At 32.5% G+C, this 14,385-nt stretch overlaps 1 non-coding gene across 1 annotated transcript; it reads right to left on the bottom strand.

Annotated features, from left to right (window-relative positions):
* Positions 1–10,378: 10,378 nt before the first annotated feature.
* On the bottom strand, positions 10,379–10,512 carry LOC148274664 (U4 spliceosomal RNA). Its single transcript, XR_015824238.1, has one exon. It is a non-coding gene; the product is annotated as a U4 spliceosomal RNA (small nuclear RNA).
* Between the last annotated feature and the right edge of the window lie 3,873 nt (positions 10,513–14,385).

Here is a 14,385-nt window from a genome sequence, read left to right as displayed (position 1 = left end):
ATGGTGTATTTTTTAAACAATTTGGTTTTTTTGAAAATGTTTTTCCACAACACCCATACTGATTTTGAAAATACAATTATTATCATTATTTTTTATTAATAAATTTCATAAACGGTACATGTTTTTAAAAAAAATTCTATACATATCTACTTTTAGACATCTAGTAAATGTAATCACTGTAACTCTTCAAAAAAGAGAGAGTGACTAACACTCAATTAATTTTCTCAAAATCAATTTCACATATTTTTTATTTGTAGTATTTTATATTTCACTATTCATTCATTAGATGTACATGTATATATTTTAAAAGCTTTTGTCAAAAAATAGACATCTCAATAAGTGGCATGCATGCATATACGAGATTTATATATTCCATTTAACAAAAAAAAAAGGTACTTCTTATTTTTCTTTACCTTGTACCTAGTATTTTTAAAAATTGTATTTATTATTTGAAAAAGTAAGAATGTAATTAATTTATGAAAGTTAAAATATACTGTTTATTTCAAATATGCATTTTTTTTTTTCGTTAAGTGAATATATTTAAGGAATAAATTTTAAATTTAAAAAATACCTATTACTTCGCAAGTTTACAAAAAAATAAATGCAATGCCAGTATTTTTAATAAGGGCATGCATGTGGACTTTCAAATACATTTATTATATAATATGTTGGCAAAACGGGGTTCTTTAAAATGTGTGTATGACGCTTAAGTTATCTTGAGAGAAAGCTAGTTCTGTTTACTAACCACTTACCACCCTAGCATTGTAAGATGTCAAACATCGGTAAGGGACAATAAATCACATCCCAAGCGCGTCTATTCACGCACCTTCGTCCCTCAAGTTACTATGGCGAATATATTTGGACCACCGTACCGTTTACATATTCGGCATTGCCCATTATGCTGCGGCTTATTGTGTCAAATTAGCCATTGTGCTCCCAAGACATCTGTCCTGAGACATGAAAAGAGACCTAGAAATGGACAGTCAAAACTTTTATTGTTCGTCACGAGATAGTGTGTGTGCTCGGTGTGAGTTACAAAACCGAACGTCTTGGACGAACTTACGCGCCATTGACAAAATAACGCTGAGAAAATTATTTATTTATTGTATTATCGTTTTCAGCAGGTTCGTCCAGACGTTTCTACAAAATTAGTGAGTTTAATCATCTTAAGATTTATGATCTCCATAGACAAATTCAAAAAAATGTTTGACTCTATCTTAATGTTTTTCTTGAGACTATAGAATCTAATAATCTGGAATTATGAAAACTTCAATTTGAGTGAATTAAAATAGATTTTAATATTTTTTTCACTAAGTGGAAAAATTTATCTTAAAAATCCAACAAATCGAGATTTTTACATTTTCGTTCGGACAACGCGTTCGGTCATGAAGATTATGATTTTTGCAAAGATTTTTTTCAAGTCATTCGTTTGATTCTTTCAAATCTCCCATTACGAGCAGGGTTTGCCAGAGAACAGAAATAGATGTATTTATTTACGTTGTCATTTTATGGAATCGATGTTATTAATCATAGGGGCATTTAATATTGTTTTGTCAAAGGTTTTTACATTTGTCAAAATATTTGTTAAAAACGTTATCTATGCGCATAGATTTTTAGAGAAAAACATTTTTTTAAATATAACTGTGCTATGGTTACAAAAGTTATCTTACCGATCATTTGATTATTTTGACCCACATGAGCTATGTATGATCTTTTGCTCTTTAATCATTCCTCTTTTTCTTTTTTTTTCTTTTGCGTACACTAATGTTATGTTCCGTTTTGTTTTTTTTATTCGAACTAAATATCTTCTTTGTTTTATATTTTTTAATTCTTGTATCATGTAAATGTTTTTTTTAAATTTCAGGATTAAGATAAATCAACCAAAACTTGGATTTTGATAACATTGACAGTATTTTTACATCCTTTTTAGGTTCGATTAAACATAATTAACATTTGACTATGCGTACTAGACTAGAAACGAATTATTTATTCTCGTGTGGCTATGATGTCACACCGGTCAACATACGATACAAGACTTGATATGTTTTCCTTTTGCTTTTTTATGATGAAGATGTATTTTTTATAATCTTTAAATGGTCATTTTCACATCGGATTTGAAAAGTCATTAAATTTAAATTTTAATAAATATGCTGGATTTAAATAAAAAATAAATTTATCCTTGCTATGCAAAAAATAAATATGATGTCAATATAGGAGTAAATTTGTATAAGAGAGAGCTGAAACCTTTATCAAGTGGGTAAGATTCATCCGGCTGAACCATCTCACCTACTATTGTAGTGAATTGGTCATACGCCCTGCAAAGACTTCCATATTTCCTTCTCGAAAATATTTTTCCTCTCTGTTGCAACAAATGTATATTATACTCATGTTCTTTTTTTAAAAAAACTACACAGCTCTCCTGAAAATTAGTTTCCGAGAACGTTCGATATTTCCGTTTTTCATTTCATCGCATTGAATTAAAACGATGGGAAATATCGTGGAGGAGAAGATATGCTAAAATGGACGACGGACGACTGACGGACAAAAAGTCGGACTAACTCTAGTCACGATACAGCGTCACGTGACTGCAGGGCATAAATTAAAACAAACTAAAACGAAAATGCTTAAAAATACATAACTAATGCGTCGTACCGAGAAATCTCCATAGAGATTGCATATTTGCCTGCAACGACCCGCGAACATGAACAAATAACAGCTATTATAATATACGGCACCGGACATTTCTGTAAACGGGTAGGTTACTTCTTTCTACTTCAACATTAACTGACCGACAGCGACATTCATTAACCTTTCGCTTACAAAGATGAGAAATTTGGTTTTATAAAAAAAAAACATTTTTCTTTATGAATATATAAAGTCGGTCTCTGTGTGTGATGGTCAGCGCATTTGCCTACCATGCGAGAGATCTCTGGTTCGATATGATTTTTTTATTTTTTAAATATTATTTTAAAAATTGTTTTTCGTTTACATTTGGTACATTTTCTATTACATAAAACATAACTTTACATGAAAACAAAATATGGTTGTTATAAAATATTTATTTGAAAGGGTGTTTTCACGTCAGAATATTTCATTGTTCTTTTTTTAACAAAAAAAATATAAAGATACGCTGCGATTGGTGTACCGATGCAGTGCCTTATTCACCGTTAGGTACGGAAAGGGAATGATGATGAAATGTTTGCAGAAAAAAATCGGGTTGTGGTCCCGTGGCTTGTTTTGTGGACTCACTGATCAACGGTTTGAGGTTCGCACCCCACTTTACCAAAACTTTGTTCCTATTTACTAATATTCAGTTATTTATAGATCTGTTTGCAACATTTTGGTAAATCATTTGGACGCAAATGTTTTTTTTTATTGAAAATAAAAATTCACGTACAGTATTTAACGAAATATTTAGATTTTTAAATGATGTTAAATTATCGAATTATTAATAGATACTTATATATAAATTATTTGGGTATGCGGTGATTTGACTTTGATAGGAATGTAGAAATAAGACAGTGAATGCATCCTCCAATGATTACCGTCACCCAGCGGAGAAGATTCGGCTAGTTGGGTCATTTAGTACGGTTGCCTCCCGAGAATTTTAACCACGCTTGCCTACTTTCACGGCTAACAGTGTATCGGTAGTTCACGTCTGAACAACGGTAGGTGGACCTAACATTTTATATGCTTAATTATTTACCTTGCTAATAATATACAAGGTTCATTTTTTAAAAAGTGAATTTTTCTGCAATTAAATTTCCTTTAGTTTAGCAAAACTGTTGAGATCAGGAGGGATATACTTATGTGGGCCAATCAGGAAATTCTCAGCATTTGCTATGTGCAAAGGAAACCACTTAAAACTCTTCAGGAGAAGCCGTTATTATTAAGAAGTTATTAAGTCGAAAACGGAAATATTACAACCATGTAAAACGAGCATGTAGCATGTTAAAAGTTTCAGCTCTTTTACTTCACAATAGTCAAAAGATGGAAGAATTTAAGAAATGCGAATGTTTACATAACCTAGGCGGAATGGTGAATGTTACGCAGTGTGTAAAGTGTAAATTGTGTTTTCGTAAGTTAGACGTATCTTCTATTAATCCTCTTAATGTCAATGGTACCAATTTCCAACACAGGAAATATACAAAAATCTAGGAGTACTATGGATGAAAATCTATGCTGGCCGGCTCATTCTAATGAATTGAGCCGCAAAATATTTTTCAGTCTACTCTCACTTAGAAGGTTGCAAAAGTTCTTGCACTCTCGTACAAACATTACTGCTCCCCATTTTAGATTACGCTGATGTTTCTATGACTGATTTAAGCTGTGAGCAGCTCAACAAACTTAAACGACTTTAAAATACATGCATAAGGTACCTATATTTTTGGTCTTGGGAAATATGACAACATTTTTTATTATCGTAGGCAACTGAAATCGCTCAAAATTAGACAGCGGAGAGACTATCACTCCCTCTCACTTCTGTTCAATGTACATCATAGTCCCAACGCTCCTATATACCTCCGTGAAAAATTTCAACGCTTATCAACTCATGGTTTACCTATTCGTTCTAATTCTCAAAGCACCCTCTTAATACCCAGCCACAATTCCTCTTTCTTCTCAAACTCAAATAGTGTTCACTATTTCAATCACGTCTGAAGAAACATCTTCCTTCTCTTCCTTAATCTTTCCCCTTTTCCTCTTTTCCTCTTTCCTCTTTATTCCATTTTTCCGTCGAGTAATAGTATTAATATAAGATTATTTATATACAAATACAACCATTTCTATTTTTCTATGCATATGGCTGTTTTATTTTTATTTTGTATTAAATCCTGCTTTTTCCAACATGAACTATAAATATAACACTTTTATTTTATTGGTTGGTTGGAAGAAATTGCCATTTGACGAAAAGCCCGCCAATGTACAATTAACATCATGTACAAAAAGTTAAATAAATAATTGAAATACAGTGGCCACTTAAACCTGCTAATGACCGGTCATATTTTATTTTTATTCAATTTTATTCAGAAAATATACAGGCATACCACAATCGAACCTAGGACATCAAGAATGGTAGGCGAATGAGCCAGCCACTTCAAACTAGGTGGAGTTATTTTCACTCAATTTCAAAAATGTATATTTAAATTTAATTTTATCTAAAAACAAAATTAATTGAAACCCATTCTTTAGAGAAATTGAGTTTTTAAAGAAAGCCAAATATTTATCTTAGATAAAAAGAAACGCGGCATAATTTTTATTTCTGACATTTTTGATCGGTTTAACGATAAGGTTAACTCGCCTGAACGGATAGCTAACGCCTTACCATTTAGTGACGTAATGAGGAAAAAGGGGTTGAAAAGTCCCTTGATGAATTTCCGTGATAACATCGGAACGGTATTAATGTGACGTGTTGAAATTCAAATATGCCGCATTGTAAAAACTTACCCCATTAAATATAATTCATTTTCCCACTAGGGAAAACTATAAAAGTCATTTTTATTTATATTTTATTAATATGCATTTTTTACTATGCATTAATGTCAAAACAGTTTAAATTTAAGTAAAACAATTTAAATTCGTTAATAAGTTTTTTGGTTCTGGAAATACTTACAAAAAAACATTGTTATTTTTATTTATTATTTTATAAATAAATTTCATAAATGGTACATGTTTATTTATTCTTTGCAAATCTACTTTAATACATTTAGTTAATGTTATAAATGTAACTCTCCAAAAAAAGAAACAAATTCTTGTGCTTGGAGAGTGACTTACACTATTATAGTTATTTATTTATTAGAGTTTTTATCATTTTTAATCTACAAGTACATAAGAAAACAAAACAAAAATATAGGACATATAAAGAAAAACAGAAAGTAATAATACATTCATTATCATTAAAAATAAATGCAGTTTTTACACTTGTTTCTTTAAATTTATATTGAATTTTTTTATGGATATATTCGTTTTGATAGTTTTTAGGTAATTTGGGAGATTATTGTAATTTTTGACACCTTTGAAGAAAAAGCTATTTTGACCTTGACTGGTGTGGAATTTAGGGATTTTAATATTATTTTAGTACCTGAGTGACTTAATTATCTCAAATTCTTTTATTTTTTCTTGTTTGTATGTTTGTATAGTGGAATTTATTTTATAAATAGTGTCTATTGTATGATCTTAAAATAATTTACATACACTTTCAGTATTGAATGTTGAGGGTATTTTTGAAATTACTTTAATAATTAATCTTCGTACTATATTAAAAGCGTTTAATCTATTGCCACATGCATTTTTTACTTATGCAATTATACAATACAGCAATATTGCCTATAACAATGTACACAAACTATATTATTAGGTAATTACAAAAACATGTTAAAAAAAGCACAAAAGATTACTAAGGTCCAAGATATGGTCCATAAAAACAATAGTAAACAAAAACGAATAAATCCCTAATTCACTTTTTGATACATAGTTAGAGAGGAAGAGTCTTAAACTAATAATTCTGGTATGGAAACGATCCACCTCTCTCGGTAGGTTGTTTAACAATCCAAAAATGCTTCCCACAGGCATCATCAACGGTAAATTTGTCCTGCATTCTGGAAGAACAAATGTTCTGTATTGCTTAGCTCTTAAATAGTTGCTCGGTACGTATAATTTTTTTAAAAATATTTTGTTTTCAATAATTTTATTTACTTATCGCTAGGCATACATATTTTTTTCTCCGTAATAATTAATTTTAATATCAATTATAAGAGATTCCGAGTGGAAAGAAGAATATAATGATCATTTGTTTAAGCAGGAACTAAAAGTATTGGATTAAGTTTTTAACTCGGTGGTTACTCTGAAGTAATCGTATTTTTGTAAAAAGAACATTTGATGGAAATTAGTTTACTGCGTCGTTGTCTTTTTTACAATTCCCAAGGACCCGGATTCGATTCCCGAGAGTATAAAAAATAATAAATACCTGAATGTAAATTTCTGTCAATCGATACTTTTTTTATGTTATGAAGGGAAAACCAAAACATTCATATTTTACAGAATTAGGTAATGAAAACGAAAGTCTAAATAAATTTAAAAAATTAAAAAGAATATACAACAATAAAAAAAAAAAAATTCCCTCGGACTTGTAGTTTTAATCTGTTAAAATACAAAATTGAAATGAGAATAATTTTAAGAATGGTTCAATTGAAATATTTGTAATTTATTAAGTTTCTTGTTTTTTGCTGGCGAAAACAAACTCAAATATTTGACCTTTTCGTGTGTTAGCTAATCACAACTTTCGATGACTGACCATCGCGATAAACCACAGCACACAGGTAACAGCTACAGGTACTCGCTAGACATGTCGGCTGTAGATTTGTAATAATGTTTTAGACCTGCTTCAAGGGGCGAACTCTAACAAGAGGTCAAGATACATTGTTATGAAACTTACACTTCAGGTATTCCGAAGTACGGACACTATCGCTCAAGGGAAACCTAACACTTTGATATTCGCAATCCACACGCCTTAATTTGTTTTCTGATTTTATTTAAGATAAACCTCACGCACTTTTATTTGTATTTCTCCTGCCTATTTTCTATAAATAATTAATTCGTATGCTTGATGGCTGAGCCGATAATTTGTTTAAAAAATCATATCGAAGTACATAGATACTGGCTAATTTTGGTTCTGTGAGGTTTTCTACGCCTGACAGAACATTTTGGGTTTGGCTACACTGTTTGGCCCGCGCGCTGCTTCGCTTTTTCAACGGCTTACGTACGCACGCTTTTTGAATTGATAAAAGTATTTTCCGCTATTCGCCCTGTAAGTTTTTGTAGCTTCGCTTTAACTCAAACATATCATCATTCATCATCTTTCATCATCATCCTTCAGTTCCAGATGAAATTGTGCCTGCAGTGTTCCTGAAGACCAATTTCCCTGATAGCGTAAACTGATTGCCGACAAGGAAGAGGACTTAACACCAGGTTAGTAGTCAGTATTATTACATATTGATTCTCTCTAGTCCGAGTACATACATCTCTAGTAAATTGATGGCTCACATTGCCAGTTTGGAGAAATTATTTTTTTGTATGGCAAATTTATTTCAAACGCAAAAGGTGAATTGTATTTATACGACTCACCACTTGACTTAAATTTAATATTGGGAAATTGTGAATCGTGATCTCGTGATAGAATCACTTACTCTAGATTAGCAGGTCCGAGATTCAAACCCCGCTAAAACATTACTTTTTTTTCATTTTTCCAACATGTTTTATTTAAGACTATTATTATTTAACAGTGGAAATTTTAGTAACTAAGGAAACCCGAAACACTAAACTTAGAGAAAGTGCTTGAAAATAGTATTAGATATATGGTAGGTGGTTTGATTTATTAAAAACATTTAAGTTCAAAAATGGACGTAGCAGCCTCCTATGATGAGCGTTTTGAGAGTGCGCTGGAGTACCTGGCATGGGCACGTGCTGCGGATGATTCAGAAGAGCCTCAAACCAAGTTCCCTTCTCTTACACCATCGAGCTCCCGCTGCGCTGGCGCTGGAAGATTTCTTCTTTATTTGGCGGAACTTAAAGACGCGCGATGAGGAACTTCAGCCTAACAGAAAATTGGATACAAAAATGTTTACATTCTCACGGTAGAAATTAGAGCATTAAATCGTACGGCAAAGTTTCTTGAAAATGTACAAAAAAAAATGCTAATTTGAACGACGTCACTGATTCATATGAACCAACCAATGATTTGAGAGCTGTAAAGGATACCCGGTTTGCTTACAGTGAAAAAATTGGGAGAACTGAAAAAGAAGAACCTCTGACGTCACACGGAGTTATTTCAAAATCGCTTAGTTTAATAGTCCATAAGAAATTTTAAAAAATCAAACAAGACACTGAACTTCCTCATTGACATGGGAGGAGGCGAAATTTCTGGTTGGCTATAGGGTCTCCTATAGGCGTCTGGTTATATCCACGTGCTCCACTAGAACTGGACTAGGAAGAACAGAAAATGTAACATCAAAAATCACATTTTTTCTTACTCTTACTTCAATACTTACTTTACTACAACTATAATCGTGTGATTTAAAATTAGGGTAACGGTTTATCTTAATAATTAAACGGGGTCATTTATTAAAATTTCATCATCATCAACATTCCTTTTCATTGGTAGACCAATCGCAGCGTATCTTGATAATTTTTGTAAAATTACTTTACTTATTTTTATTTATTGATTTATTTAGGATTTTTACAGCTATAAACATTTTATAAAAAATAGAAATATAATAAAAATACTAGAGTCAATTAAAAAAATCGACTGTTTATCTAATAATACATAATTTATAAGAAAAGAGTTCATAAAATTGTATGTGTGCGACGTTTGTATTCATGTGTATATGAATGTGTGTGAATGAATGTGTTAGGATGTGTTTGTGTGGGTACGTAAATAGTAATTTAAAATGTGTATAGGAGAGAACTAGGTAAGAGGTTTGACTTTAAAGAAAATAATAGTAATAAATAACTTATACCTATTTTCGAAACCTTTTAAAAAATATTTTTCTTAAGATATGAAGGTAAGATGATCAATCTTACGCTTTTGGTACCAGTCCAGAGGCTAAGAAATATTCTAGTGCAAAAACAACCTCTTAAAAAAATATTTCATATCAACCCTGTCGAGAATCCAACCATGTTGGACTAGAAACCATGTCTGTAACACAAAAAAGTAGCAAGAAATTAAAATGCACGCAACGATCCATGGAAAGACAGATGCTCGGTGTATGTCTAAGAGATAGAGTAAGAAATGAAAAGCGGCCTCCGTGGTGTAGTGGTCAAGACGCTTGACTCACGCACGGAAGGTTCCGGGTTCGATTCCCGGTGAGAACACAAAAAATAAATGTTATTTTTCTCAAGCCTGGGTGCTCCGTGATGTAATTTACCACTGTAATTAGGCCTCCTGGCCTATTGTGGTGCAAAAAAAATGTAAAAAATGTAAAAAATGAAATAAGGCGCCGAACCGGAGTCGTGGATATCATGGATCGTGCAGCGAAATTGAAATGGCAGTGGGCAGGACACTTGGCAAGACAAAATGATGGCAGGTGGACACCCAGAATAATTAAGTGGAGACCATGGACAAAAAAAGAGGTGTTGGAAGGCCAGAAAAAACATGGGTCAACAACATTGCCTCTATTGCCAGTAAAACGTGGATGATGAAAGCGGGTGATAGGAAGGAATGGAGACGTTTAGAAAAGGCCTTTACCCAGCAGTGGAGAGAACAAGGCTGAAGAAGAAGAATAAGAAGATGTTGAGAATCGAACCCTAGACCTCTTTCACGGCAGGCAAACGAACTGACCATTACACCGCGACGCCGATTAACTTAAAAAAAAAAAATGATGGTTACAGATATTGTTTTGCCAAAGCGGACGGTATTTCACGTCCACAAGGCAGGGTGGGTTGGTAAAAGTTTTTAACTGGCAATAATCGCACCTCGGATAAACCTCATTGGTTACGATATCGCCACTGCGCAAATTAGAATTTAAAAAGTTGATAATTAATAAGAAATAAAAACATTGGATAGTAATATAAATTATTTTGCTAAGTAACTATGTTCTTCGTGGGAAGTTTTTCTCTTTACAGTTTGAAAAAGAATTACGCCGTTTATTTTTGAGCTTTGAGAAGTTAATTAATAAAAAAATCCAGTACCAAATATAATAAGCGTGGGTTTTTAAACACTTTGTGTTTTTTTCGGATCGATTTTACTTAAACTAAAGTTACTACATTTCATCCTCAACTTTTATATTTTTATGACCGAAAACTGCGGTGGATATGGATATTTTCACGAGTTTGAACAGTTCTCACGGCCGGCGTGAAAGGGTCAACAATATCGCAATAAAAGTAACTTGTCAGATCTATCAAAATTCCCAGAACGATTGTTCTTTCCGTTTCGATTCTCTGACAGATACATTGGAGGATTTAGATCTCTTCCGATATAATATTATGTTCGTTCCTTCCATGAACTTCTCGACGGTTCGCGAACGTTTTTAAATCACGATTATTTTACAAATTGACATCGCTCATTCATTCAACTAAAATTTCCAGAACGAGATTTCATGGTTAAGAAAAATGATTGATGTATAAACCTAGTTTTTAAGGATCGTTAGTTAAACGTAGTTATGCAGAAAGCAGCCAGCCATAGAATAGTGAAACTGAGATAATAGCACTTTTGTGAAAATAGTGAACAATCGTGTAGACAACTGTTGAAATGTTTTTGACCTTAACAAAAGATAAACAATGAACAATCTAGTTTTTTTTAATATTTTAAACCAGAATCTCATTATGTCTTTGACCAGTTATAACGATTTTTAAAGTACCGTAAGATTATTTTAGTGCTGTGTGTGTTTTATGCGAATTGAGAAATGGCGTCTTTGTGATCGATACCAATTTCAGAAGATGATTAATACAGTTTTTTTCTATGAAAGCGGTCTGGCTGTTTTTAGCAAAACATAGAATTGACCTTATTTCACCCGATAATACCAATTCTTCATTTTTTCAAAATTGTGGACTGGCTGCTTTATGCATAACTACGTTCAATATTAAGTCACATGTTTCCATTGAAAAACTAGCATCATTATCATCATTCCCTTTTCACACGTAATAGTGCATAGATGGTGGTAAATCAATCGTAGCATTTCTTGATAATTTTTGTTACACGAAGGTAAAATGGTCAGTCTTACGCTTCAGGTGCCAGTACAGGGACTATGAAATATTCTAGTCTAAAATCGCCCTTATATATAAATATTTCATGTCAACCATGTCGGGAATTGAACCCGAGACATCTTGCATGGTAGGCAAATGCGCAGGCTATTACACCACGAGGCCAAAAAGCTACTCATAAATGTAAAATGAAACAGTTAAAATTATTGCATAATAACAAGTGACTATCTCTTCAAAGAATTCAGAGTACTGAACTTCAACCGTATATAACAGAACAGAACGGTAGTGGTTACACACTTAAATACAGATAAAATAAATAAATACATAAATACCTAAGCGTCAACCACAACCATAATACAAGATATTTTAATAGGGATCTGATACTAAGTGAAGGGGTCAACACTGTTCTGGCATCGAGACAACACTATTACGTAGGCAAAAAGGTCCATAACCTTTTGCCAGAATCGTTGAAAGACGGGAGTGTTGTCAAGCTGCGGAAGGTGTTGACTTCGCTCTTTCATGACATTGGTCGTAGGGAGCCAGAAAAGTTGATGCATGCAACAGATTGGAGATTCTTACTGGATGTCGAAAATAAAATATGAAAATAAGGAATAATTTAAAAAAATATATTTATAGATGGCAACCATGAATTTTCGCATAAATAAATTGTCTATGTTTTTTTGAATGTATGTACATATGTGTATGCGCATGGGTGTATGTATGTTGTAAGGGTCAGTATATATGAGAGGTTGAAGTAAACTATTTGGTCCCAGTTGGGCGACATTATAAAGGTAGGTTATCACAAACTTATCGAGCAAATTTATAAGATATAGAAGAATAATGAAGATAACCAAATAAAGTACCTATAAACAACTTACCCTTCACTAGTTTCGCTTAATCGGCAAGAACATGAGAATTCTCCAAAAAAATAAGATTATGTTGTATAAGTTTAATTTTATGAACGGCATCAAAAACGTTGTATATAAAAAACTTTACTGTAAAATGGAACACATATGACTCAAAGATCTGGATTCTATGAAATAAACAACTCGTTAGTGAAATATAAAATTTTAATAAAAGAAGCAATTCTCTACAAATGTAACAAGATGAGTTGATATAAAAGAATCAGAATTCTGCCTAGCTGATATGAATAAATGGTTGACAATAAATTTATCTAAGAAAAAAATATTCGTAACAATAATAATGACAACTGAAATAGATTCTTGATTGTTTTCTTCTCACCGTAATATAAAATAATGTTGATTTTACGAAATAAAATCCGCAGATGGAATTTGATATGCGACGTCTTCGGTTGATATGTTTGCACTCATGATTGGCTCAGTTGATGATTTCCCAGAAGATTGTTTGTCGACATCTGAATTCAGTAAATGATCGTCTGCTTCATTGCATTGGTTAATTTGTGTCTCATGATCTTAAAGAAAACTTTAGACTCTGACACCGACTTTTCCAGGTATTTACGAATAAACTTCGTAATGATTAATGATCCATTCAAATCATGGAGTAAAAATACCATATTGTTAAATCATTATCATAGGACAACGTAGATAAAAATATGTAGAAAAATGAAGAAAGGGAGATAAAAGTGGAAGAAGGTAAGAAAGTGGAAAAAAAGTGGAAAAAAGGTGGAAAGAAGGGAACCTGTGTAAAATACAATTTCATTAGAATATAATTTAATATGATATCTCTCTCTACGAGAATTGCGCTAATAAATTTAAAACAAATAGGCTTGCGTTACGTTGAACGTTCCCTTTCTTGAAGGACTACATTTTTGAAATGTGTGGTCGCCTGCCCTTCGAGTTCTTCCGCGACAGCTGGACTGTTCGTCCCGAGTTTTCAAATGGAAAAAAAAATATTTCTAGCGCACGGATATCGTATGGATGAGTTACTACCGCGGCCGTCAGATGGCGCTGAATCAGGCAACATGAAATTGTATTCCAGTACTAAAATGCTTTCAAAAACGGGGTACGTTGGACTTGTTTTTTACAACGTTACAATGTGTGTGTGTATATATCACTGGCGGCTCCTGACCAAAAATATGAGCAGTGCATTTCTTTACATTTTGTAAACTTATATATTAAGTTCAATAATATTATAACAATATGACAGATCTGACGTGATAAACGGGTAAAAGTATGACATATGAAAACCCACGCATCGGAACAAGGAACGCTTAACATTATACGCACGTTATAGGATACTAAATTAACTAAATTCGTAATAATATCATGTCATTACGCATGTTCAAAGTTACATTGCAAACGAACTTCAAACTTCAAATCTGCGCATGCGTTGGCAATGCCCGGAGTATGTTTATGACCTTCTCCCTCTAACGCACGATTCACCGGTATAAAGCGTTGTATATCTCGCTCAAATGATTATCTTAGGAGAAATTACATATTTCATAAAAATTCAGAGTAAAGAATTGTGCAAACCAGAACATGCACAGGGACGATTGCGCATGCGTAGACAAGATGAGAAAATTGTCCGCTATAGTCGATCTAGCTAGATCTTTTGGCGCTAGTATTGTTAGTTTACGTGTATAATATTGCACCAAATCCCTGTTTCTTTCTACCTATTTATAACATATTTTTACCATCAATAAAATTAGTAATTTATATCCACACATTTTTACTTGGCAGTGCACTGTACTTATGCACATACTAAGGAACC

This window comes from Micrasema longulum, unplaced genomic scaffold, assembly GCF_059751315.1.
Source record: "Micrasema longulum isolate JH-2025_06_02 unplaced genomic scaffold, ASM5975131v1 h1tg001609l, whole genome shotgun sequence".
Taxonomy (NCBI): Eukaryota; Metazoa; Arthropoda; class Insecta; order Trichoptera; family Brachycentridae; genus Micrasema; species Micrasema longulum.
Note: the sequence above shows the minus strand (reverse complement) of the source record. Positions and strands in the feature narration are given on the sequence as shown.